Raw genomic sequence first — 24,583 nt, 5'->3', positions numbered from 1 at the left:
TGTTGTTTTCTAGCTCAAAAATGTCACCGCGTTATATTTTTGGCTTAAAATGCCCTCCAACTAGGTAAACAACTCAAAAGTATCCTTCTTACGCTCGGTTGCTCTCTAAAACAAGAGAAAATGAGCTAAATTTGAACTTAGAGGGAATTTTTGAGTCAAAACATAACGGAGGGTAAATCTGACCTATTTCAAATAGTTTAGGGCATTTTTAGCCCGTTTCCCTTCGTTATATTTCTATTTTGTATAGTGTAAAATTGTAAATTACACTAAACATCCCCTATAATATTATTCAATTTCAAACACATCATCGAAGTCAGATACTAGGCCTCATTTGTTCTCATTAATATCAAGACATATTTGAATCTGAATATTAAGATGTGTATTAAAATTTAGATGTTTGAATCTGAATACGCATCTGAATGTTAAGGTGTTGTATTAAGATCTGAATACTGAATAATTAAGATTGTTATTTTCTCAATACCTAAATATATAAAACTTGTTTATATTTTATATCAAATAAAATGCTAAATTAATCCAATATCGTATCAACAAAAATACTTTTTAAAGAATTGTATGGCGGTTGGCGATAGTCATGATGGTCAGCGGTGGTGTCAATTAGGAATGGTGTTAACTAACGATGATTGTGGGTAGTATCTTGTGGTATAGTGGTCTAGCAGTAATGATCAACGGTAGTAGTTAATGGTGCCGGTGCATAATCACTGTGGACGACAATGATAGCTAATGGCGGTGGTGAATAATGATGGTGGTTAGCGATATATAATGATGGCTAATGGTGGTGATTGTCGATAGGGATTAGTGGATCCAATGGTGGTTGATGGTGATGATAGTAAATGGTGGCTAATGGTGGTAACGACTAACTGTGGTGATTGGCGGTGATGGTGGTTGTTGCTGAGGATGGTGGTTGTGGGTGGTAGGTAGTAGTAGGAGGCGATGGGTGGTGGGTGAAAGTATATGGAGTAGTGATGAACTGTCACCTTTATCAAAATTCGTAAATAGACATCTTAATGATATTAAGTCTTTGTTATAGATCTTAATCATTTAGATCTATTCAGACCCATCAAGTTGTTGTGAAATAAGAAAAAACAAACTCAAATTAATGATTATTATTAAGAATCACACCTAAAAAATAAACAATCTTAATGACTGACATGAAATTTGAATGATTAAAATTAAGACCTTCATTAAGTGCAAATAAATGAGGCCTAGATGCCCTTATATTTTAAAATCCTACATAAATATTAACACTTTTATTGATATGATAAAGTTCTTATTTCAAACCTATTAGTTTTCTATTTATTAGATGTGTGTGTGAACACAGTTAGACACGTTTGAGCAGGTTGTCAAATTTGTGCTAATCCTATTTACAAAAGAAATTCTGTAGAAAATTTTAGAAATTTGAAGAGTTAGTCAAATCTGAGATATGAAATTGGAAGGGAAGTTGAGGAATGACCTAGAGTCCCTCTTCAATTTAAAAGATGAATATAACCCGACATTCGAGGACAAATGTTTCTAAGTGGGGGAGAATGTAAAACTCGATAAGTTTTGAACGTTGATACAAGCAATTTAAAATTTAAAGATGCATCAAAGTGACCCCGAGATACATATGAACCCATGCAAGAGTGGCAAAGTCATGAGGACATGTTAACGTGGTGGACAAGGCGGAAGTGGATTGAAGGGATTAAAAAAAAGACATTTCAAACGAAGGGTTATTTTAGGTCATGTAAACTATTTTATAAAGATTGGTGGCAATAAGGTGATTGAATTGAGGTGTATATATATAAAAAAAAAAAAAAAAAAAAAAAAAAAGTAATAGACGAAACACACTTATGAACGTATAAGAGGAGGGTGAATTGTATATTTTTTTCCAGTGGACTAGAATGTGTTATAGTCGACCGTCAAGCAAGCAGTAAGAAATTAAAGAAATAAATAAATAGCAGAAAATGAAAGTGTGAAAATTAAGGTGATGCTTGATGTTTTTATACTAATTCAGATTAAGCGTGAATTCTAGTCCAGTCCTCTCAGGTTGCAAGAGAGTTTATCTATAAGTTCTTGTAATGATCTTGAGTACAATTTTGAGGCCTAGCATACACCAACTATCTCTTCAGTTCTTGTTTCTGATTGTAACACTTGATATAATGTCTCACTTATTGATTTTCTCTCTCTTCTTTCTTCCCTCTTTTGGATACACAGTAGGTTGACTAACAATGAACTACAATACGTGTTAAGAGTAGAACAAAGAACTTGAGAATAGTTAGACAAAGCATATACTTCTTTTTCTTTCTTTCTTTCTTTGTCAATATATAAATGATTTCTTTCTTGATTCCTTTGTAAGGATAAAGAAAGGCAACCCAAGAGATTTTATCCTTGGAAAAAGGATTGATAGATCTTTTTCCAACAGTAAGGTTTGAGCTTTTCGATTGCTGATTCTGATGCTAGTTTCCCTTGATGGTGCTAAGTTTTCGTACTTGATGCAATATTCCAGATCTTCTTTTGTTCTTGTGTCTTTCTTCAAATTTGTGACTTATCTTCTTTCCCTTCATTGTGCCCATGATTAATCTTTCGGATTGGTTTCATTTCTTTCTTCGACTGCCCTGATTTGCGTTTCAATCCTTAGCATTCCTGACTGAGATCTTTCTTCCTTTCACTGACTTCCTTGATGTGAGGAGTCGGCCTTCATTATTTATCGTGTAAGTCTATTTTTTTCCTTCATGAGTGATACTCAGGCTGTCTTTCCTTTTTGTGTTGGTGACTCTAGTATTCCTGCAAAGCAATCATACTTAGATATGTCATCATTAAAATTAAACACTAACAAGCTCCTCTTTTTATGATGATAATTAACGCTTAAGGGTGTGTTTGGTATGACTGGAAAATATTTTCCAAGAAAATATTTCTCAGAAAATACGTTGTTTTCCTACTCATTTTCTTGTGTTTGGTACGCAAGTTGAAATTTTTTATTTTAAGAGCATTTGCATATACTCAAAAAATCACTATGAAGTTTTTAAATTCGGAGTGCAACTTTTGGTTTGGGTGGGGCGGGGGGGGGGGGGGAATGGTTTTGAGTGAGAAAAAATTTCCTTTCTATAGAAATTTTATAAAAATAAAAAAAATAGAAAATAGAAATTTTTTGTGTGTGTGGGGGGTGGGGGGCTGAGGGAGTAAGAGTCTTTTTATAAAAATATTATAATAGTAAAATAAAATATATGAAAAAAAATCGGAGGGAGGGTAGTGGAAGGTAAGGTGGGTGGGTGCGTGGGTGGTGGGTGGCTTGGCGTAGGGCTGGGGTTGTGGGGTGGTGGGGGAGGTGAGGTTGGGTTTGTAGCTGTGAGGGGTGGAGTTGCCAGGGGTGGGGCCTTACCATACGGGGGTGGGTTGGGGATTGCGTTGATGTGTTTTTATTAATCTGGAAAATGTTTTCCCTCAATTTTTTATGGAAAACATCTTCTCGTATTTTGTGGAAAACATTTTCCAAAACCTTAAGTACAATGAAACAAGAGAAAATAGGAAAACATTTTCCGTCATACCAAGCAAGCCCCAAGTTGTAATCTACTTCCCTGAGTGATTTCTGAGTTGGCATGGATCTCTCGCTGAATTTGAGACTTCCGCTGAATATGCGATCTTTCTCCCATTTTGTCATCAATAAAAAAGGGAACGAAATAGTCGATTGTATATGCTTTAAGACAAGATAAGACAAAAAGATAGTCGACGAAGCATCATAAGTAGTCAACTAGACAGTAGACACTAATCCAGTGCAAAAACTCCTTTGCACCAATAGCTTTAGTGAATGGATATGTTGAGATAGTTCAAGCAGCTTCTTAGATCTATCTCTGCAGATCTTTATTCCCAATAAATAAGTTGCTTCTCCCAAGTCATTCATGGAGAATTGTTCAGATTAGTCAAATTTTAGTAATGCTGGTAGATCATTCTCTACTGGCATTATCATCAACATACGCTCCAACTAACCTTTTTGTACCTACAAGGTTCTTCTCCACATATAATAATATTGAACTTTTCAAATTTCTTGTGAAAGCGAACATTCCAACTTTAAGACTCTTGCTTTTGTTCATAAATGGACCTTTTGGATCTTGCAAATTTCATTATGATAGACAGGAATGTGAAATGTTCAGATAGTGCCGTGTACACATCCTCTTCTTAGCCGATTTTAGGACCCCTATTTAAGTTATACCCCATCCTAAAGTTTTGCAAGTTTACCAGCTTTAAATCAACTTCAAACATGCGATGTCTGAAGTTCAGCAGGTAAATTAACTTTTGAAACGCGGTGACTGAATTTTAGACAGATGATCACTTATGTAGTGGTCGGCCTTCCTACCAGAATCCTTCTTGGTCGAAGAGCCCCTTTTTGACTAGTAGGGATGCAGGAAGCAAACAAAACTTGCGCGAAGGACGTTTTCTTCTCCGCCCTCTCCTCTCAAGGAAGAGACTGCATCCCTTTCCTTCAGTAGCTATTTCGATTTCTCAAGGATAGCGGTAGCTTAAATGACACAGATCAATAAGAGTGCCATGAAATATTTACTATCACACCATGTTAAGAGTATCTTTGGGTTGTTTTAGCCCAACAAATCTCGTGTTTACATTGATTAAGGTATAGGTTTGCATCAGTTACAGACACGTTCAACTTTAATCGAAAAGGACACAAATATTATCTCATTTGAGACATGTTCATCAAGTCAAATGAAGAATCCATGAAACCTAAAGTAAAACTCACATTTTTACCAAACATTAATAGGTAAAAATAGATAATTTGAAGTCGGATATTGATGAAGTAGCAAAAACAGTGAAAAAGGAACCTGGAAAAATCCAAGTTTTTGCAGCCTCCGGATTAGTGATGGCAGATGGGCGGATTGGGTCGAATTTGGGCGGGTTGAAAACGGGTTAAGCAGAAATGGGTTGCGTTGCAACTCGCCCATATTTCTACGGGTAAAAAACGGCTTGGGTTAAAAATAGGTTTGACCAATTTTATCCATTTTATATGACAAAAGAGTGGGAGCTGAATTTTTGTAGGTGTATCACAAAACTTTCTTTAAAATGACAGACATTGCCAAAATCTCAAAGATTATACTGCACTTATTTGTCTTAAATGGTGAAAAATTCCTCGCTTTTCATCCCAAGTTAATAGAGGTGTTTGACACTAAAAGAAAATATTCACTCCTGCAAAATTTCAAAAAAAAAAAACATAAATGATTCAACTTTCAGTCCCTGGATATGCACATTTGTTATTTCTAATGGCTAAGAAAAACGTAACACTCAAGTTTGCAAAAAGTATCACTCTCTCTCTCTGTACATAAATACACTATGTGAACAAACTAACAGAATATTAAAGTATAATTAGTGATATATATTATGTAATTATGGGCACTTTAAAGTTTTTGAGGGTAACATTGTTTCAATTGTTAGAATATAATTTCCGTGGAAAGATGATAGGAAATTATTTTTTAAGTTTAACAAATTTCATTGTAATAACCCAATTTTTAAATAAGGGTTTATTTGGTAATTTTAACTAAAAGGAATTTAAAAGAAAAGAAATTCGTAATTAGAATTAAAGAGAAAATAGAAAAAGGAGCAATTTAGAGGGCCAAGCCCAAAAAGGAAAAGGAAAAGGCAAAAAAAAAAGGGATTACTACATAGCATAACTAATATTACTACATATTTATATTTAGTAGCTATAGTTTAAAATAATTACATCCCATAGTAAATAATAATATGTTAAATACAACTTATAGCAATATATATATATACAAAATAAAATACCCTATCAATCACATTATTCACTTCCAATCAAATCCTCTCATCTCTCTCTCTCCATCTTCTCCCATACTCGTCGGCCACCACCAAACCGCCCTGAGTTTCGGCGAAACCAGATCCGAACCTCTCCGACGTCTTCTTCTCCGACACGACTGAGCAACCTTCTTCTCTTTTTCCCTTTTCCGGCGTCTTCTTCACCTTTGATCGGAAAATGCATTATTTTCTTCAATTTTTCGCATCTGACGGATTTTCGGATCCGAAGGTGACGGTGATGATGACGAGAAAAGAAGGTGGAAGGAGAAGAAGGTGTACACATCGATCGGAATTTTTGACCGGAATTTTTTTTTTCGCATCTGTGTGTACATATTTTTCAAAAGTTTTTTTTTCCCAGATCTGTGTATACGCACACTGTATACAATATTTTTCACGTTTTTTGAAGAAATATGTTGTATACAAATGAATAGAGTGAATTTACACCTATATACAAATGAATACAATCAATTTTATTTTTTGTATTCAATATTTGAGTGTATTCGTTATTTTTTTTGGTTAATTTTTTAGCTTGTATTCATTTATTGTTTTGTATTCGGTCAGCTTTTTTTTTAGTGTTTTTTTGTTAATTTTTAGTGTATCTAGAAATTTTTTTATACGCTGTATTCATGAATACAACTAGGCCGTTTTATGAATACAGCGAGTCATTTTTTGAATACAGCGGGAAAACTGTAGCTACGCAATGTAAATATTGAAACTGTAGCTATGGCAATTTTTAAACCCCCAAAGTGTAGTCATTTATGTAAAATTCCCAAAAAAAAAGGAGGGGGGGGGGAGGGGGGAGATTGCTGAAAGAAAAAAAAAAAAAAAGGGGGAAACGTGCCAACAGAAGGAGAAAAAATCAATGGGACAAAGGAAAAGAAAGGGAGAAAAAAAAAGGAAAAGAGAGGATAAAAATAAGAACTTTCGTCTCAAATCATCAAGGTAATGACTCTAATCTTTTATTTAAGTTTATTACATAATTATGGGTGAATCTTTATGGTGAAAACACAGGGATATTTTGAGGAATTGAGAAAGTTTAGCTCTAGGGTTCTTCAACCAAAATCATTGATTTGAAAGGGCAAATAGCGTCGGATTTTAGACTTCTATATGTCCTTGGAATCCTCTCGTTAAGGCCTTTTCCGAAACATAAGTCTTGTCGGTTTTGAACACATTGACCGAGCGTTTTAGGTCCTTTAAAATTTAACTTTAACCGTTTAAGCTCTCTAAAAATATAGAAGTGGTTTTACCCTAAGGGTTTTGACCATTCTAAATCCGTTGTGTGTAGTTTCGAGGCAATCCGGAGACTCGAGAACCAGCTTTTGATTTATTGGTGGTGCTTTGAATTGTGAATTTGAGGTAAGTGAGACTTTAAGCTTTGATACTTGCTTTTCAAAACCCGTTTTAAAAATATATTTTGTCCGTTCGGTCCATGTATTGGGCGAGCGTGTGCTATGTAATCGGTGGTCCTTAAGGCCAATCGCATATACTTTATTTTCAAATAATCCAAAACTCTCTTTATAAATTGTTTTGTGATGTGATATAGCTGTGAGCCATGATATTGGGGCATTGTGTATGCTTCCCTTAGCATTGTGTATGCTTCTTGATTATATTAGGGCATTGTGTATGCTTCCCTTAGCATTGTATATGCTTCTTGATGATATTGGGGCATTATCGTATGCTTCCTTAACATTGTATGCTTCCTGACATATTTGGCACATTGTGTATGTTGCCGTGGATTCATAGTGTTGACTAATTCTTTATCTGCCACTTATAACGGTTCGTAGTGTAAATTGTGTTGAGATATATAATATATTTGATAAACAGTGGTTTGGACCTTAGTTGCTATTATATAATGATATATTCATGTGCATAATATTTTTGTGCTTGTTGTGTGTTTGTATTTTCTAACACTTGTTCCGGGGTATTTGAAGTAGCGGGTCGAGGATCTTCTTGGGTTATATTTATGTATAACTCACTCCTTACCCGCATGTCCATCGCCGAATCTTGTCGTTGAGAACGAGGTCGTAATTGAAGACTTCGTGAGTGGATTCTGTTCTTTGAGGTGAGCCACCGTATTGTTCGTGGAGGCAGCCATTTCAGCTTTATCTAGTTTATTTCTAATTATTTCTTTTATTTTGGGTTTACATGCCCGACACTCAAACTCATATAACTCTATTAGATGCTTCATGGTCTTAGCGTGGGATGTGGGCTAGAGATTCTTTTTATCTTAGCGTTGGTTGGTTTTCATAAATAGATTATGGATTTGGTTGGCGACTATTTCGCATTTTTATCATTAATAACGTTGTTGGACCTGCACTTATTTTCTTTTGGTGCTTTTGTAAATGATTAAGAGTATGATATATGGTTCGCCTGGCGGGTGGTGTTTGCTGGGTGCCAATCACGTCTAGCGGGTATTTTGGACGTGACATTCATAATAGTGGTTGATAAGATTTTTAATTTATTAAAAATGAAAAGGAGATAAAATTGTGCAATAGATGGGCTGATAAAGGTACAGGTTTTCAATTATACATACTTCCATTCTTCACTGTAAAAACACATTACATTTAAAGATAATTAATATACTGTAAAAACAAAATAAAATAATATCTTAACTTTAGAAGTAGGCTACTCTTTATAGGACGAAGAAGAGTACTAACTAATGGTAAGAACTAAAAATCATGGAAAAAATATTTGGCATAGCTACCTCTAAGAGGTAATTATTGATAATAACCATCTTTTAATTTATTTATATTGAGTAGCTACAGTGATTTTGTAAATTACCATTCGTAGCTATACTAAATACATTAGGTTTATGACTTCTATTTTTCCCTCACCTCTCTCCTCCCTCACCTCTCTCTCTGTTCCCTCTCTCCCCCTCGGCTCTCACCTCCCTGTCTCCTTTCCCTCTCTTCGGTGCCATCTGGTGGAGGAAGTCCTTCCGGTATTCCCATCGTCGGTGAATAGAAGGACATCAGCAAGTATACGTATTGCATAAACTAGATATGGACAGAGATACCATCTCTGGCCGGAATCTGGACGATAACACCATCTATGGCCGAAGTCTGGACTCCCTCACTCGTGTCTTCTTCCTCACCCCTTGGCGGCGCCGTCGTCTACCTCCGCCCCAACCTACCACGTTGTCCTTCCGGTATTCCCACTGTCGGTGAATAAATAGACATCAGCAAGTATATTATTGCATAAATTGGATCTGGACGGAGATACCATCTCTGACCAGAATTTGAGGGTACTAGATGTATTTGATTGTATTTTTGGGCAAAACTAGATGTATTTGACTAATTTCCATTCGATTCTTAAATGTATTTGATTGTTTTTTCCTCAGATCTGAGTGTATTTGAGTATATTCGTCAGGTCGGAATCAACCAAATACACCCGAATATACTCTATAGCAGTGAAATACTAGCGAGCGACATCACAAATACATTCTAATACAGTCGAATACATTCAACCTTACGACGTCCGGCGGCGACCTTGGTGATCGGAGCTCGAGTACATTCAAATACAGCCACAACAAAAGGATAGATCAATATATGAATACACCAAAATACATAGCACCATCGCGTATTTAAATGCATTGGAATACAATCATTTTAATATACATGTATTCAAAGAAATTAATTAAGGTTGCATGTATTCAAATACAATCAAATACACGTGACATCAGATAAGGTTGGATGCAACTGAACAGTGTATTCAAATACACTCAAATACAGTGAATTTGTCATAAACTAGCTACGAATTGTAAATTGATAAAAGGTAGTTACTAATTGTTAACAGCCCTTAAAATGTAGTTATTCCTGTAAGTTGCCCAAAAATGATTCCGTCTAGCCCATATTTGACCCATTATTAAATATCACTTACCAACCCATTTAAATATGGCGGATTGGACGGGTTAGCAAAAAATGGGTTAGAATTGCCAGGACTGACCAAACCCTATCTTTCATATTCAAAAATTTATTCTTCTTAATAAAACTAAGACAACTCATTTCCACTAGATTTTTCCGATGGACAGTTTTGAAATTTCAGGAGTTCACAATACTGAAGACGATTTTTCAAAATTAAAATAACAGATTTATAGTTATTTCAAAGTTTCAACATATTGGTCTTTTTTTAAATTTGGATATATATTGTATTTACAATTAGCTTAATTATTTAAAAAATATTATTACCATGTTAGTTCAAACATCTAGAATTTACTACTTAAATTAAATCAAAATTCTTAAAAAGTTAAAAGAAAACAACAAACATGCATCTCTAATTTTTAGGTAACCAACTACTGGTAATATTTGAAGAAAAAGACATAAGTAAGTATATACCTAAAAGGTTAGCTGGTTAAGAATAAAAAAGAAAACCTTTCGCTCGATTACTCTCAATTCTGCCCGATATTTCACTCCTCCGAAAAGTTTTTCCTTCACATTTCGGTCACTTTTACTTTTTCGTTATTTTGTAATCCCCATGAATTGATACCTTATAGCTTCACAGTTACAAGTCAGAAATTAATTGCCACGTATTAAACTCCACAAACCTTTTTAACGTCCAAAAGGACATGTAAAATTTTGTCAAATATTTTATATAAGATAAAATATAATTGGTTTTGAAGTCCTAAATGTTATGACATTCTATATAATTTAAATAAAGAAAAATTTAGTAAACAAAATTTTAGTTGATTTTAAAGTCCTAAATATTTAAAAATTATTAACTAATAATTTCATCCAATACGAAATCTATTTTTAAAAGGTAAAAAAATTGAAAGACATTTAGCGAAGGGGCTTCGTGCTTTTAAATATATATAAATAGATAGATACAAATAAATAAATAAATAAATAAATATTGTGAGATGACTTCTTATTTTTTAATTTCTATGTAAAATCAAACAAAATATAGGTTACACGACGAAATTGCCAAGGTCAAAATTAACTTTGCAAAGGTCAAAATTAACTTTGCAAAGATCAAAATAGTACTCCTATAGGTAGGCATATGCCAGGACGCTCTTAATTGATATTTTGTACAACTCTTAGTCAGGGGCGGATTTACATGGCGCCTGGTGGTGAGGGATCCGAACACCCTCGGCAAAAAATTACAGTGAATATATAGGATAAATTTTTCGTGTTTATGTACATACTAGTGGGCAGCTGCCCGTGCATGATTTAGTCTGTATGTATGTCATTAAGAAATTGTGGATGTTTCCGGTACAGTCGTTGAGAATGATGTGGATTATCTATACTATATTAAAAGCATGAAGGACCTTAAAAATGTTGATTGAACTTTTTGTCCTTCATTAAAAGTCTCTACAATAGACAAAATTGTTATTTAGTATTTTTTTCAAATTATTATTTAATTATTATTTCTTACTAAATTATGTAGGAAGTCCTAATATTTAGGAATTTGAAATACATATTGTTTGGGACAAATATAAGTACTGCGTTTTCTCTTCCTTATTATGTATATTTGCCGACGGTTAAAAAAATTAGTTCAACTTATTTTTTTGGCTTATAAGTCGTTTTCGTCTCCTAGAAAATTAAGTTTTCACATTATTTTTTTTGAGCTTATAAGCATCTTTAAATCTGATTCTATTATTTTTATTACTATAGGTTTTGTCTCTTTTAGATTTTCACATTTCTGACGGATTGTTTTTTTTATTCTATAGGTTTTGTACTTTATTTCTTTCTTACAGGGATTTAAGTTAGCACTAAACAATCAAAAAGTTTTTCCAAACAAAGTTTTTTAATCATTGTATTATTTTTTATTCCTATAGGTTTTGTAAGTTTGTTTCTTTTTTACTGTGATCGAGCACCTCTTTTTTTTTTTTTTTTTTTTTTTTTAAGTTATAATTTTGTATAATTTGTTAATATTCAGCATAATGAGTATTGACTTGATTCTTTGTGAATTTTGTTTCAGGTGAATAGCTTTCTACTGATGGAGGTTGACCTCAATCAAATAATTGCGATGTCGATTAGTTGATTACGTAAAGTATCGATTTAGTGGCAAAACTATCGATTTCAGTTTCTTCCACGGCAAATTTCAGGTCGTCATCTTCTACCCTACCATACTGCTCTTTGTTATTGTTAATTTGTTTAGAAATTAGATATTCATTAAATTTGTCGAATTCGATTGAGAGAAAAAAGATCACATAATCTTATTAATTAAAATTTCATTTTCTCTATGGTTATTATGTAGTTTTTGAATTTCATAGTTACACCCTAATTGAAGTGAAAGTTAATGTGTTTTTTTTGCATCTAATAAATAGAGACATAACCCTAGATAACTACATCTGGTGCTGAGGTTTCGTGGTGGAATTATTGAGCCATCGTTGATAGATTGGGCTAGAAAATACAATTAGGAGTCAGGACAAGATGATATGCCGCAAGTAGGTTCCATGATATATTCATTTTTTTTTTAATAGTAGTTTCTGCGATAAACATATGAGTAGCTCTTTTTTGCTATCTCTTTGGCGTGATAGCATTATTTTGATGGCGTCACCCAAGAATTAGTAAAACGTTTGGTAGCTAGCAATTAGCATGAAGTATACACATGCTACACAACTCAATAGTTTTCTCCTTTTAGATTTTATTCTTTTTAAATTATATAATTATTTTATAATTGACATAGATTAATTAAGACGTGTTAGTTAAAAGTGCAATTGATGATTTGATTGTTTCTTATTTTCTTAGAGATCCGGTTGATTAATGAGATAATTTTTCTTGCTTCTACCTTATATTAAAGGCCTTGATTATCAGTATATCAAAGAGTTGAAGACAAAGAAAGGTTAGCTTTTTTGGTTTTCATAATCATTAGAGATATTTGTCTAAAGTTTGTTACTACTTTTTCGGCAACTTTCTTGTTTATCAACAAAAAAATTAGGAATGCTTTTAACCTTATTTTATTTATATTTCAATTTTTAAAATGTTCTTTTTTTTCGCTTTAAACATAATTTAATTATAACTATAAAGAGATATTAGGTTAGATGCATCAAACACAATATTTGGGTCAATGTAATAACATTATTTTGTCATTGATTGAACTTTTTGTCCTTCATTAAATAACACTACAATAGATAAAATTGTCATCTACTATTTTTCTCAAATTATTATTTAATAGTTATTCAATTATTTTTCTAACTTTTAGGATTTTAAAATCAATTAAAATTTTGACTATTAATTTTTTTCCTTATTTGAACTATGTAAGAAATCATAATATTAAGGAATTTAAAGTTGAGTAAGATTATAAAACTGCCCAATTAATGAGTATTGATTTGCCCATCTATGCGAGTATGCATCCCCTTTTCCCTAAAAATGTGTAGAACTCTTCCTTTTTCCCCTTAAAGATTTCGATCACGCTTAATTCCTTTTAGACATAGGACTTTTATTATTTTTCCTCTCATGACTCACAGATTTTCCCCTCAAATTCTGCCACTTTCAATTTGTTCGCTAAAGTCATAGCTATAAAAAAAATTAATTGAGAGTCTCCAACTTTGTATGTTTTTAGATTTTGTTTCCAGGTTTTCTTTCTTTGAGCAAAAAGACATTATATTGATAGTAATTGCATGTTTGGCTTCTTATTTTCTCATGTGCACACTAAAAGTACGAAGAATCTTCCTTTAAAAGTAAATTTCACAATAGATAAAATAGTAATTTAATTATCTCCACTAATAATTAGAAATAGACTTTAAATTATTCCCTAAAATTTAGTACTTTAAAATCAACTGAAATTGTATGTACTAAATACTTCCTTATTTGAATTAGATAAGAAGTTTTAATATTTTGGTATTCTTTTAATTTTGGGCAACCTTCTCTTCTCCGACTAAGTTGCTCGACCTTGGAAACTTTTCTCAAAATTAGCTTTATTTTAGTATATCAAGAAATAATTAAATGCACAGATTCTATTTTCTTTTGATTTAGTAGAGTTTCTTTTAACACAAAATAATATCATGCGTCAAATAAGTAGATAGTTATTAATGTTACAAGATATTTATTTAGTTTTGATTAATTTCTTACAGGATACACAAATTTCACTTTTTAATGATCTTATGAAAAAGTTGAAAGCATTTTTAAAATAAAATAAACTAGCTATCAATTTATAGAGGGCAGATTTATTAATTAAATACTAATCTCTCTTGTCAAAAAAAAAATACCCAGTGATTATTAGTTGAATGAACTTATATAGACTTCTACTTCCAAATTCAATTTGAATTCCAATGATTTCTCTTGGCATATATAAATTTTGTTTACAGAATATAAAAATAATAATTTGAGTTACCATTACAATTTTGATAGCGTCTTAAGTAGGATTGACAGATAAAAATAATTTAGCTGATGGAGATATTAAATCTTTAATTAGAAGGTTAATAACGGAAAAACTTCTTATTAACCAACTGCAAGTCAATTAATTGAAAATGTGAGAGTCATGTCGTTTTAGTCTTTTCAATAGTAGGGACTCTATCGAGGCTCAATTTCTTAATTCGTTGAGTTATAGTTAAATATCATTAACCTTTGTCGTTTTCAGTGAGTTAAATATTTTTAATCATTTTTTATTTTACAGCTCAATTACATTATTTTATTCTCACGGATAGGAGTACATACGCAACACACATAACTAAAGATCTATATATAAAACCACGAACTCCTTAGCTAAATATTGTTCACTTTCACCTTTAAATATTTTATATTGGACAAAATTGTAACTTAATTATTAAAAAATTGAAGAAAATATGCTATAGAAATATAAGGAATCAAATGTCAGAACTTGAATATAAGGATATCATCTATTCTTTAGGGCTCGTTTGGTTTGATGGATGTTAGGATCGGTAACCCGAGTAATGAGAAATTTAGCCAAACAATATTATAATGACAATAACAAAGACAATAGTTAGTTGATAACAACAGCACAAATTTAACGTGGTTCGGTCAGTGTGACCTACGTTCACAAGCGGAGAGGAGCAATTTCACTATATCAACAAGAGTACAATAGAGAGTACAAAATTAGAGTAAATACTCTAATTACCCCAAAAGTATCCCAAGAGAATAACCTCACAAGATCACTCCAAGAAGGGTTCACACAAGTGTTTCCCAACACATAACTCTCTTACACATAATACTCTAAATAAAAGGGGAGGAAGAAGAAGACAAAGCTAAGAGATGAGAAGCTCTTGAATTGTTTTTGGTGTGTTTTCAACTAATGGTAGCTTTTCTATTTATAGCAAGAAGTACTTGGTCTCCAAGCTTGTGATGTCATGGCTTATGTCATGAACAAATGTATTAAACCACACATATCAAAACTTAGTGCCCAAGTTCAATCTTCCACTAGATTTGTTACTAATAGGCTTATGCCTATATGAAAGGGCCCACTTGAGAAAATCAAAATGAAGGCCACATTACAAATCTCCACCTTGGCCTAATTTTGAGTGATATAGTAATTTTGCTCCACCCTCTTTGCAAAAGCCCATATGGGCTAAATCATTCTTTATAAATGGAAATCAAGTTCAAGCAGAGCTTGAACTTGCCAACTGGAAGAGGCTTTGTGAACATGTCAGCAGGATTGTCTCTGGTGTTGATTTTCTTAACAGAGACCTTTCCTTCAGCAATGGTTTCCCGAATGAAGTGATACTTGATATCTATATGCTTCGTCCTCTCATGATACATCTGATCTTTAGTCAAGTGAATGGCACTTTAACTATCACAGAAAATGGTAATACCACCTTGGTGCAAGCTAAGTTCAGCAAATAGACCCTTCAACCATAAGGCTTCTTTGATCGCCTCGATTCTTGCCATATATTCGCTTCGGTAGTAGATAAAGCTACTACGTATGTTGTAATGTAGCTTTCCAACGATAGCACAACCACCAATGCAAAACATGTAGTAGCATGTCGGTGATCTTCTTTTGTCAAGATCTCTCATAATCGAGTCTACAAAACCAACCAAAGAGTCGGTATTTCTCCCAAACTCCAAACATGCGTTTGAAGTACCTTTTAAGTATACGAGAATCCATTTCACGGCCGCTAACGCAATGTGCTTTACCGGGGCAAGCCATGTATGGCTTACCACACTTCTCGCTTGTGAAATATCGGACGTGTACACACCATCGCATACATAATGCGCATCGCGCACTAGAATATGGTACTTGTGCCATATACCTCGCTTCTTCCTCGGGCTCGCGGTGATTGAGCGATAACTTAAAATGAGCAAAGAAGAGGAGTACTCACCGGTTTAGCATATTTCATGCCAAACCTCTCCAAGACTTTCTCCAAGTACTTTTTCTGGGTCAGGAATAGCCGGTTGGCTCCTCGATCTCTTTTGATCTCCATGCCAAGAATTTTCTTAGTTGCTCCCAAATCTTTCATTTCAAATTCACTTTTCGGTGACTTTTCAAATTGTGAATTTACATCGTCAAATCCTTAGCAACAATGAGCATGTCGTCAACATATAACAATAAGTAAACAAATGAACCATCATTTAACTTAAGTAAACACAACTATCATACATGCTCCTCGAATAATCATGACCCAACATAAAGGAATCAAACCTTTTGTACCATTGTCTTGGAGACTGCTTTAATCCGTACAAGGATTTCTTCAACAAGCAAACATGATCTTCTTTTCCTTCAATCTCAAAACCTTCGGCCGATGCATGTATATTTGTTCCTCAAGTTCGCCATGTAAAAAGTTTGTCTTAACATCAAGTTCGTTCTAACTCCAAATCATTCATGGCAACTAAGGCAAGCAAAACACGAATGGAGCTATGTTTAACAATAGGTGAGAAAATATCATTAAAATCAACCCCTTGTACCTGACTATAGCCCTTTGCAACTAATAGTGCCTTATACCGTGCATTTTCAACCCCTAAAATGCCATCCTTTTACTTGAAGACCCATTTGCAACCAACAATTCTCTTTCTTGGTGGCGGCCTTACAAGAGACCAAGTACCATTCTTGTGGAGAGATTCAACTTCTTCATTCATTACAATTAGCCACTTGGCTGAATCACCACCGAAAGCTTCCGAATATTTTGATGGTTCTCCATTTCTTCGGTTTCCTACGTCAAATTGAAAAGCAAACGCAACATAATCTCCATACCTTCCTGGTTTTTGAATTTGTCTCCTTGGTGCCGTATTTGGCTATGGAATACTCATTTGATTCAACTTTTGGCTCAACACGGAGCTTCGACTTTTCCGCTCAACCACAGAGTTTCAACCGTATTTTGTTCCACGAGTTGATGAGCTTGCTCGGAGAAGGAATGCCAAGCTCAACCTCCGCCTGCTCATGTATACCTTGCTCTTTATTCTTATTACAAGAACTAGAAGACTCTTTTCTGGGATGTAACATAGAGGATTCATCAAAGGTTACATCTCTACTAATTATAAATTTTGGTGACTTGGGATCAGGATACCAGAGTCTATATCCTTTTGTTACATCCGGCATTTTTACGTATTCGAAAGTTTGGAAGTAACCTTGACTTACAAGGAATAAGGTTATGTTTGGAATTTTTAATAATGTGTGTACGCCGGTTATGGAAATTTGAATGCGGAAACACCGGAGAAGGCCTAAGGGCAAATTTGGAATTTTGGAAATTTGTTTCGGAAATTACAAATTAAGATTCATGACTTATTGGGCTTGAAATAAATAAGGAATTAAGGCCCAAAATAAGGGGGGTGACCGGCCACACCAAGGCCCAACCCAAACTTAATTAATTTTGCATGTGATTAATGTTATATAATGGAGCCAAGGTTCAAGAAACTTCAAGAGAAACAAAGGAAAAATCAAGAACAAGAGAAGGGGAGCCGTCGGGTTTGGAGAAAAAAAAAAAAGAAGAAAAATCTAAAGCCTTCAATCTTGTTTCCAAAAATTGTTCTCTTGTGGTTTCATACCAAGTGCAAGGTTCTCTACAACTTGGTGCAATTAGTTTGGCAAGGAAGAGCTTAAGTTGGCAAGGGGAGATTCTTTGGAAAAGGTAAGAATTCTTGTGTTTATGTTGGAAAAATTATGTATGTGTTGTAGCATATGTAGAGTGCATGAGAATTATGGAAGTGTTGTATGCATGTGTTAGCCGTGCGGTGTGTGTTTGTGTGTTGGCCGTGGGAAGTGATGGTATGAAGGGAAAAATTGTGAAACTTGTAAGTATATTGATCATGTTGTTATGGTTTTATGAAACAAATGAGAAGTATGAAGAAATGGTGTGTTGTGAATTGTAGAGTGTAAAGCCGTGTGTATGTATGTGTGTATATATAGCGTGCATGTGCATGGTTGTGTGTTGAATTTTATGTTGTGTTCTAGTTGTAATTATGATGGAATTCATATTGGAAATGAAAGTTGAATGAATTCGACGGAAGTTGGAGAAATTAAGGGTAGGCGTGACCTATGGAAAAAGAATTGAAATGAAAATAAATTGTTTTGTTTGATATGTTAGTTGTGTCGTTATGATGTTTATGATCTCAATAAAGGTTTAATGGTTTGAGTTGGTATTGATTTGAAAGTATGAAGTCGAAGTGAGAATTATTGCATTATGTCGGAAAGTAGGCATATTGTGTTGATTGTTGTTGTTGTTTGGTTGTTGTTGTTGATATAGTGGCCGAGCTAAGTCTCGGGGGTGTAGTATGTATAGGGGAAGTCTTTGTCACTAAATTTGGTGCCAAGTATAACCAAGATTGAAATGTTAACTTGCATGAATAGTAATTGGTAAGAATGACCATTTGCGAGCTTTTTTGGACGAAACGGGAATTAGAGATTTGAGGAGCGTAAGGCGCGGTTCGGTATGTAAAGCCTTCCCTATCTTTCTTTGGCATGTTCCGAGTCTAAGAACGGCTTGACGAGCCTCGATGACACTTCTGCTTCTCACAACTTGAGATTGAAATTAGCGAAAAATCCTTCAGTAAGATTGAACCAATTTCTCCTAAGATGATCTATAAGTATGCAACTTCCATAACTGGAGTCGAAACACTTTAAGATGATTATGGACGACTCCCTAAGGTTTATTATCCGTGAATTACGCACTTCTACTATGGTTGGGTCCGAGGTGGGCCCACAATACCCTGATACTCCCGGTATGGTTCAAATCGATCTGTTTCTATCTGATTTTCATAAGTAACGCTTAACTATGTTCTGTCCGCTAACTAATAAGTATTATGATTTGTCTTTTCCGAATCAATATTATTCCGACTGAACGATTCGGATACTCGTTCGATACGATCCGCTTATTTCGATTTGACTTACCTCGAACTACTTCGGTGATTACGTCTCGTATGTCGGTACGTATGCATATTTTCTCATTTGTACGTTCGTGGATGCTCAATGCTTCCTTCATCGCGGCCCGGCCGGAGTTTACGTGATTCGTGCCCTCCCATCGCATTGTTCACCGCGTCCCCTCGGATGTGCGGGCCGGGATCTGTCTGTATCGATCCCGATCCGATTATGATTATGATCGATTATGTGATATTATGGGGATGGCGGCCGGGATGGCATTTGATCGGTGCAATAGTCCACCGCGTCCCGTACTACGAGGGCGGGTTCGTTACCGCGCCCTTATGAGCGGGGGATACTGCCTCGTACGCGATCGGGGATCCGATTTCTCGATATGTCCTGCGTATGATTATGACTGCGCATGCATGATCACGTACATTGGCGCTTACGCATGTCCGATTTGGAATATGACTGCTGGCCACACTTCCGGAAACCCGATTTGGACTACGATTTTGGTACATCGCATTTACGTACGTCTCGATCCGATTCGATCCCCGTCGTTCGGAGATGGCCTCTGAGTCCCAGCCCGGTCCGTTTCGCTTTTGGGTTGTCGTACTTTGTAATCCGACTCCGCTGGCCGAATCCGATTCCCCGTCCGCCTATTACTCTCGTACTTCGTCGCTACGATTTTACATATCTCGACTCTCTAGTTATTTTAATTATGTATATTTGGCTCTCGCTTTTACATCACTTATTACATGCATCGACCCCCTTGCTTCTGGGGGGCGTGTTACGTACCCGAGTACGCACGCGCGCGCACGCACGGCCCTTAGGGTATTAGTTTGTCATTGGAGAGCTCACTTGATCCCATGTGAGTCGATAGTTTTGGTATATATCTTCTTGTACATATGTTACTCGTATTTATGACTATTTGGGTACGAGCGGTGGCCTCCCGTCCCGTCTTGATTTCATCTTCTCTCGGTTCTCGTTCGTATGTTAAGTGCAGACATGTGCGGGTGTGGTTATGCATGCAAAGGTATATGCACGTATGGTATGTTCGGGGCGGTTTAATCATGCGCGAGTTCCCCGTCGCCCGCCTATATATGTAAATGGCTATATTGGCCCCTGCGGCCTCTCGTTGGTATTTTCTTGTGCAGTAAATTTTGGTTAGTAAGAACAACAGAGGAAACTCCGCCAAATTTTTCTAAATATCCGAGTTATTATTTGTGGCATTTGGTACGACGGTGCCTGGGCCGGCGCTAGTCACGGCCTACGGGGTTGGGTCGTGACACCTTTCACCCCAGATGCATATCCAAGGAAAATACACTTTTTAGCCCTTGGCTCTAATTTTCCTTCATTCACATGCATGTACGCGGGACAACCAAATCTTTTTATGTCACACCCCGATCTTACTAGGGTGTGATGGGCACCCGACCCCATATTCGGAGCCGAGCGAACCCTTGGACTCTTATTACACCCATATTCTCTTTGGATTCTTAAATCAAATGGAAGTAAAATACATAGTGAGATTTTCAAAATCTTTTCGTCGTTTCTCAAATTAAACACAGTCTGTAAACATAAGGGCTCTGTAACATAATGTATGATAAAAACACATCAACTAGTGGAACCCTTTTTAAAGGACACTCTAGACCCACGACTGCTTCAGCAAAGTTCTAACTTCGAACAAGCCGCACAAAGACATATAATCCGACTACAAAGACCTCCGTACAAATGGAGTCTACCAACTCGCTAACGTCTTCTGCAATAGCTCTTACTTGTGCGAGTGTACTGCGCGGCAGAAACGCAGCACCCACAAAAAGTGTGTGTCGAGCAATGTGTCGAGTATGTAAGGCATAAACAATAACATAGTAAGGGATATAAATATGAATAGTAACCATATGGAAACGTAGAACATGTCATGAGAAGAAAAGTAACCCGTACATGTAAATGCCGCCTAGGGCGGAGGCCATGCATGCTTATCCTTTCCTTTGAAAACATTTCTTTTTCGTATACATATGAAAATAGATCATATCGTGTCATAGCGCCGAATACGTCGGCTCCCCCATGTATCCGCGTCCGGCATCCCGCGTCCGGGATGATAACGCCCACCGACTGTAGCAATGCGTCTTATAGCGCAACATGTCTCCTTCCCATATCCCCCATATCATATACATATCATACATATATCATATAAGCATGCAGGAGAGCCCAAAGAAAATCATGTATCTATCGGAGTGACGTAAGGTCGGTAGCCTCCGATTACTGTATGGAATAATCATGGACGCTTTGTCTCACTTTGAAGGAACAATTATAAAGCGAGACCATCAATCAAGGATAACATCACGGGAAACATAAAACAGGGTCATAACATATCATTTCATATACTTTGAAACTTTTAAAATAGTCATTATCCAAAAGTAGCTTAACATTTCATATCGTCGTATTCATGGTAAGAACATATCCTTGACATATTCGTCCTAGTCATTTTCTCATGTCTGGCATTATCATTGTCATCACAAAATCATAGTCGTTGTTTTGGTCATAAAAACTTTCAAAAATCGTAAAACTTGGGTTTTGGAGAAAAATGAATATGTTGAAAAACATTCGTAACTTTTAGGAAGGAAATCATGCTTTGAAATCATAACTTCTAACTTTTGAAAAATAAGGACGTTATGGGAGCATTTATAAAATCGCAACGTATGATTCATGCCATAGAAGGAAAAAGGACGAGCCTTAACATACCTGTCTCACGACCAACTAGCTACGCTTAATTGTCCAAGCTCGCTACCGCTATTCTACATTCAAGAAAATTGATGCAACCATTAGATTCATTACTAAGCACACTTGTCTTGATTTTTCAAATAAATTCACTTACTCCCCTGTAAATACACCATCCCCGAGAATCCAACTCGGCCCAAATCATCAACAACAAATCCGAGAATGGAACTCAGCCACATTATCAATAACGATACCAACAATTATACCAACAATATCAACAATCAATTCAAGACGCTTTCCAACATTAATAACCTTTGCCATACAACCCAACTTACGCTTTTTCAAACAAATGTCTCTCTTTCAAGTTCATGCATTATATTTATAACCTACATATTAACAATATCATTCTTACCAATATAAGGAACCATAACAAAGTCACACGCGCTTCTTCCATAATCCATAAACAATCACAACTTCATTTCTAGCCCTTAAATTCTCATTTTTCATCATAGAATCCACAACGACATCAACTGGAATATCAAATGAAATTAATTCATCATAGCTTGCCAAAACTTCACCATTCTCGCCACAACACTACATACATATTTTCATGAATTTTCCATCTTTTCCATACGTTACGACAACAACCAACATACTACATAGAATTAATTCAATCTAATTTACACAATACAACATACACACACGGCCACTACTACACATGCACGGCCACAATCTCCACATCCATATTTTTATAAATTTCAGTCATTTCCACATACCACAACATATAAAACCATTCATAACATATAAAAGGAGATTGAATTCTTACCTTTTCTACTCATCTTCCTTCTTGGCTAGAATTGTGAATTACAAGAATAAGTGTTTTTCTTGTTCCAATAAGTACTCCACTTTGCTAGAGACCTTCCAATTAGTAGGAGAATAATTTTTGAACAAATTTTTCTCAAGGCTTTTCCTCCACTCAATATGGCCGAATAGGCCCTTCACCCTTTTTCTTTCTTTCCAACTTCTTCATCTTTCTAAAAGATGAAGACACTTATGTCTTATTTATCCTATTTTTCTTCATAATTTATCCATATTTATTTTTAAGCCCCTCAAGGATAAGAATATAAACATATGACCTTATTCTTTCTCTCCAAAATTTTAGAAATTTCCATGCATAAAAGATGAATATTATGGCAACTTGTCATCTTTTTCCACATATATACACTTGGTCCCCTCTAATGGTAATTAGACATATGTCCCTATGCTTGGCTTGAATTAATTTGGCCAAGTTTTGGGAGTGGGGTCCACGGCCAAGTGACCCCTTTTCTTGAAATTTCTAGAAATTTTTTTTTTCCTTTAATTCATGAAAACCATTTCCCTTAGTTCCAAATTTGCCCCTAGGCTTCCTCCATATTTCCATCCACTTCCTTATGAAATTCCCTTTTTATCCTTAGCCTTTTCCAATATTTCCCCTACTAATAATATTCATAAACAATACTCATAAACAACTTGTGCATTGAGATAATTTTAGAAGTAGTCTTGCTTTTAACTTCTCGCAATTGTCCCGAATTATCCAAACGTACGAAATACGGGTCATAACATTTTAAATCTGAATAATTAGCAGGAGCACCTGACCACATTTCCTCCGAAGTCTTAAAGTTCAAAGGTGCGAAGAGCACGGTTGACAATATAACAAGTCAGAGAGATAGCTTGTCCAAAAAAGGCGTTTGTCAACCTAGCATTTGAAATCAAGCAACGAGCACTTTCCAAAAGAGTTCTGTTCATCCTTTCTGCAACACCATTTTGCTGAGGGGTCATCCTCACAGTGCGATGTCGAGCAATTCTTTCATTTTTGCAAAATTTATTGAACTCATCCTTACAAAATTCCAAGCCGTTATCTGCTCTAAGCCGCTTGACCTGTTTTCCTGTTTGCTTCCCAATCAAAACTTTCCATTATTTGAAAGTTAAGAAAACATCACTTTTATTTTTCAGGAAATAAACCCAAACTTTCCTTGAATAATCATCAATGAAAGTTAGCATATACCTAGCACCACCTTTTGATAGGGTACGAGAAGGACCCCAAAGATCTGAATGAATGTAATCCAAAGTACCTTTTGTTCGATGAATTCTTTGAAGGAGATTTGAAGTTCGGCTCTTTCTGCTTCCCGAACACACAGTGTTCGCAGAACTCCATGTTTCCAGTACTTTGTCCACATATGAGACCTCTTTTGCTGAGAATGGAAAGACCTTTCTCACTTATATGCCCCAATCACATATGCCACAATTTGGTGATGTCGAAATTAGGTTGATTTGATGTGGAAACTGCAGCAGCACCTGTAACATTGGATCCCAATAAAGTGTACAATGTACCAGATCTGCGTGCTTTCATGATCACAAGAGCACCTAGAGAGATTTTCAAAATTCCACCTTCACCTGTGTATTTGCACCCAAGAGATTCTAGAGTGCCCAATGAGATGAGATTTTTCTTTAAGTCAAGAACATATCTAACATCAGTGAGAGTTTTCACCACGCCATCGTGCATTCTGATTCAGATTGTACCTTTACCAATAACTTTTCATGGAGCGTTGTTTCCCATCAAGACAACTCCACCTCCAACAGATTCATATGTGGTAAACAAATCCCTATTGGGACACATATGATAAGAACAACCCGAATCTAAAATCCACTCATCATTAGATTTAAAGCTATTGCTAGTAGCTAAAAATATTGTTCCCTCGGTCTCATCTGCAGCTACCCTTGCTTTAGCGGTGTTAGTATTTTGGTGATCATTTTTCTTTTCCTTATGCTTTTCTTTGTTTTTTTCAACTTATAGCATTCAGAAATAATATGACCTTTCTTATGACAA

This window comes from Lycium ferocissimum, chromosome 10 (genome assembly GCF_029784015.1).
Source record: "Lycium ferocissimum isolate CSIRO_LF1 chromosome 10, AGI_CSIRO_Lferr_CH_V1, whole genome shotgun sequence".
Classification (NCBI taxonomy): Eukaryota; Viridiplantae; Streptophyta; class Magnoliopsida; order Solanales; family Solanaceae; genus Lycium; species Lycium ferocissimum.
This window is presented reverse-complemented; position numbering follows the sequence as displayed.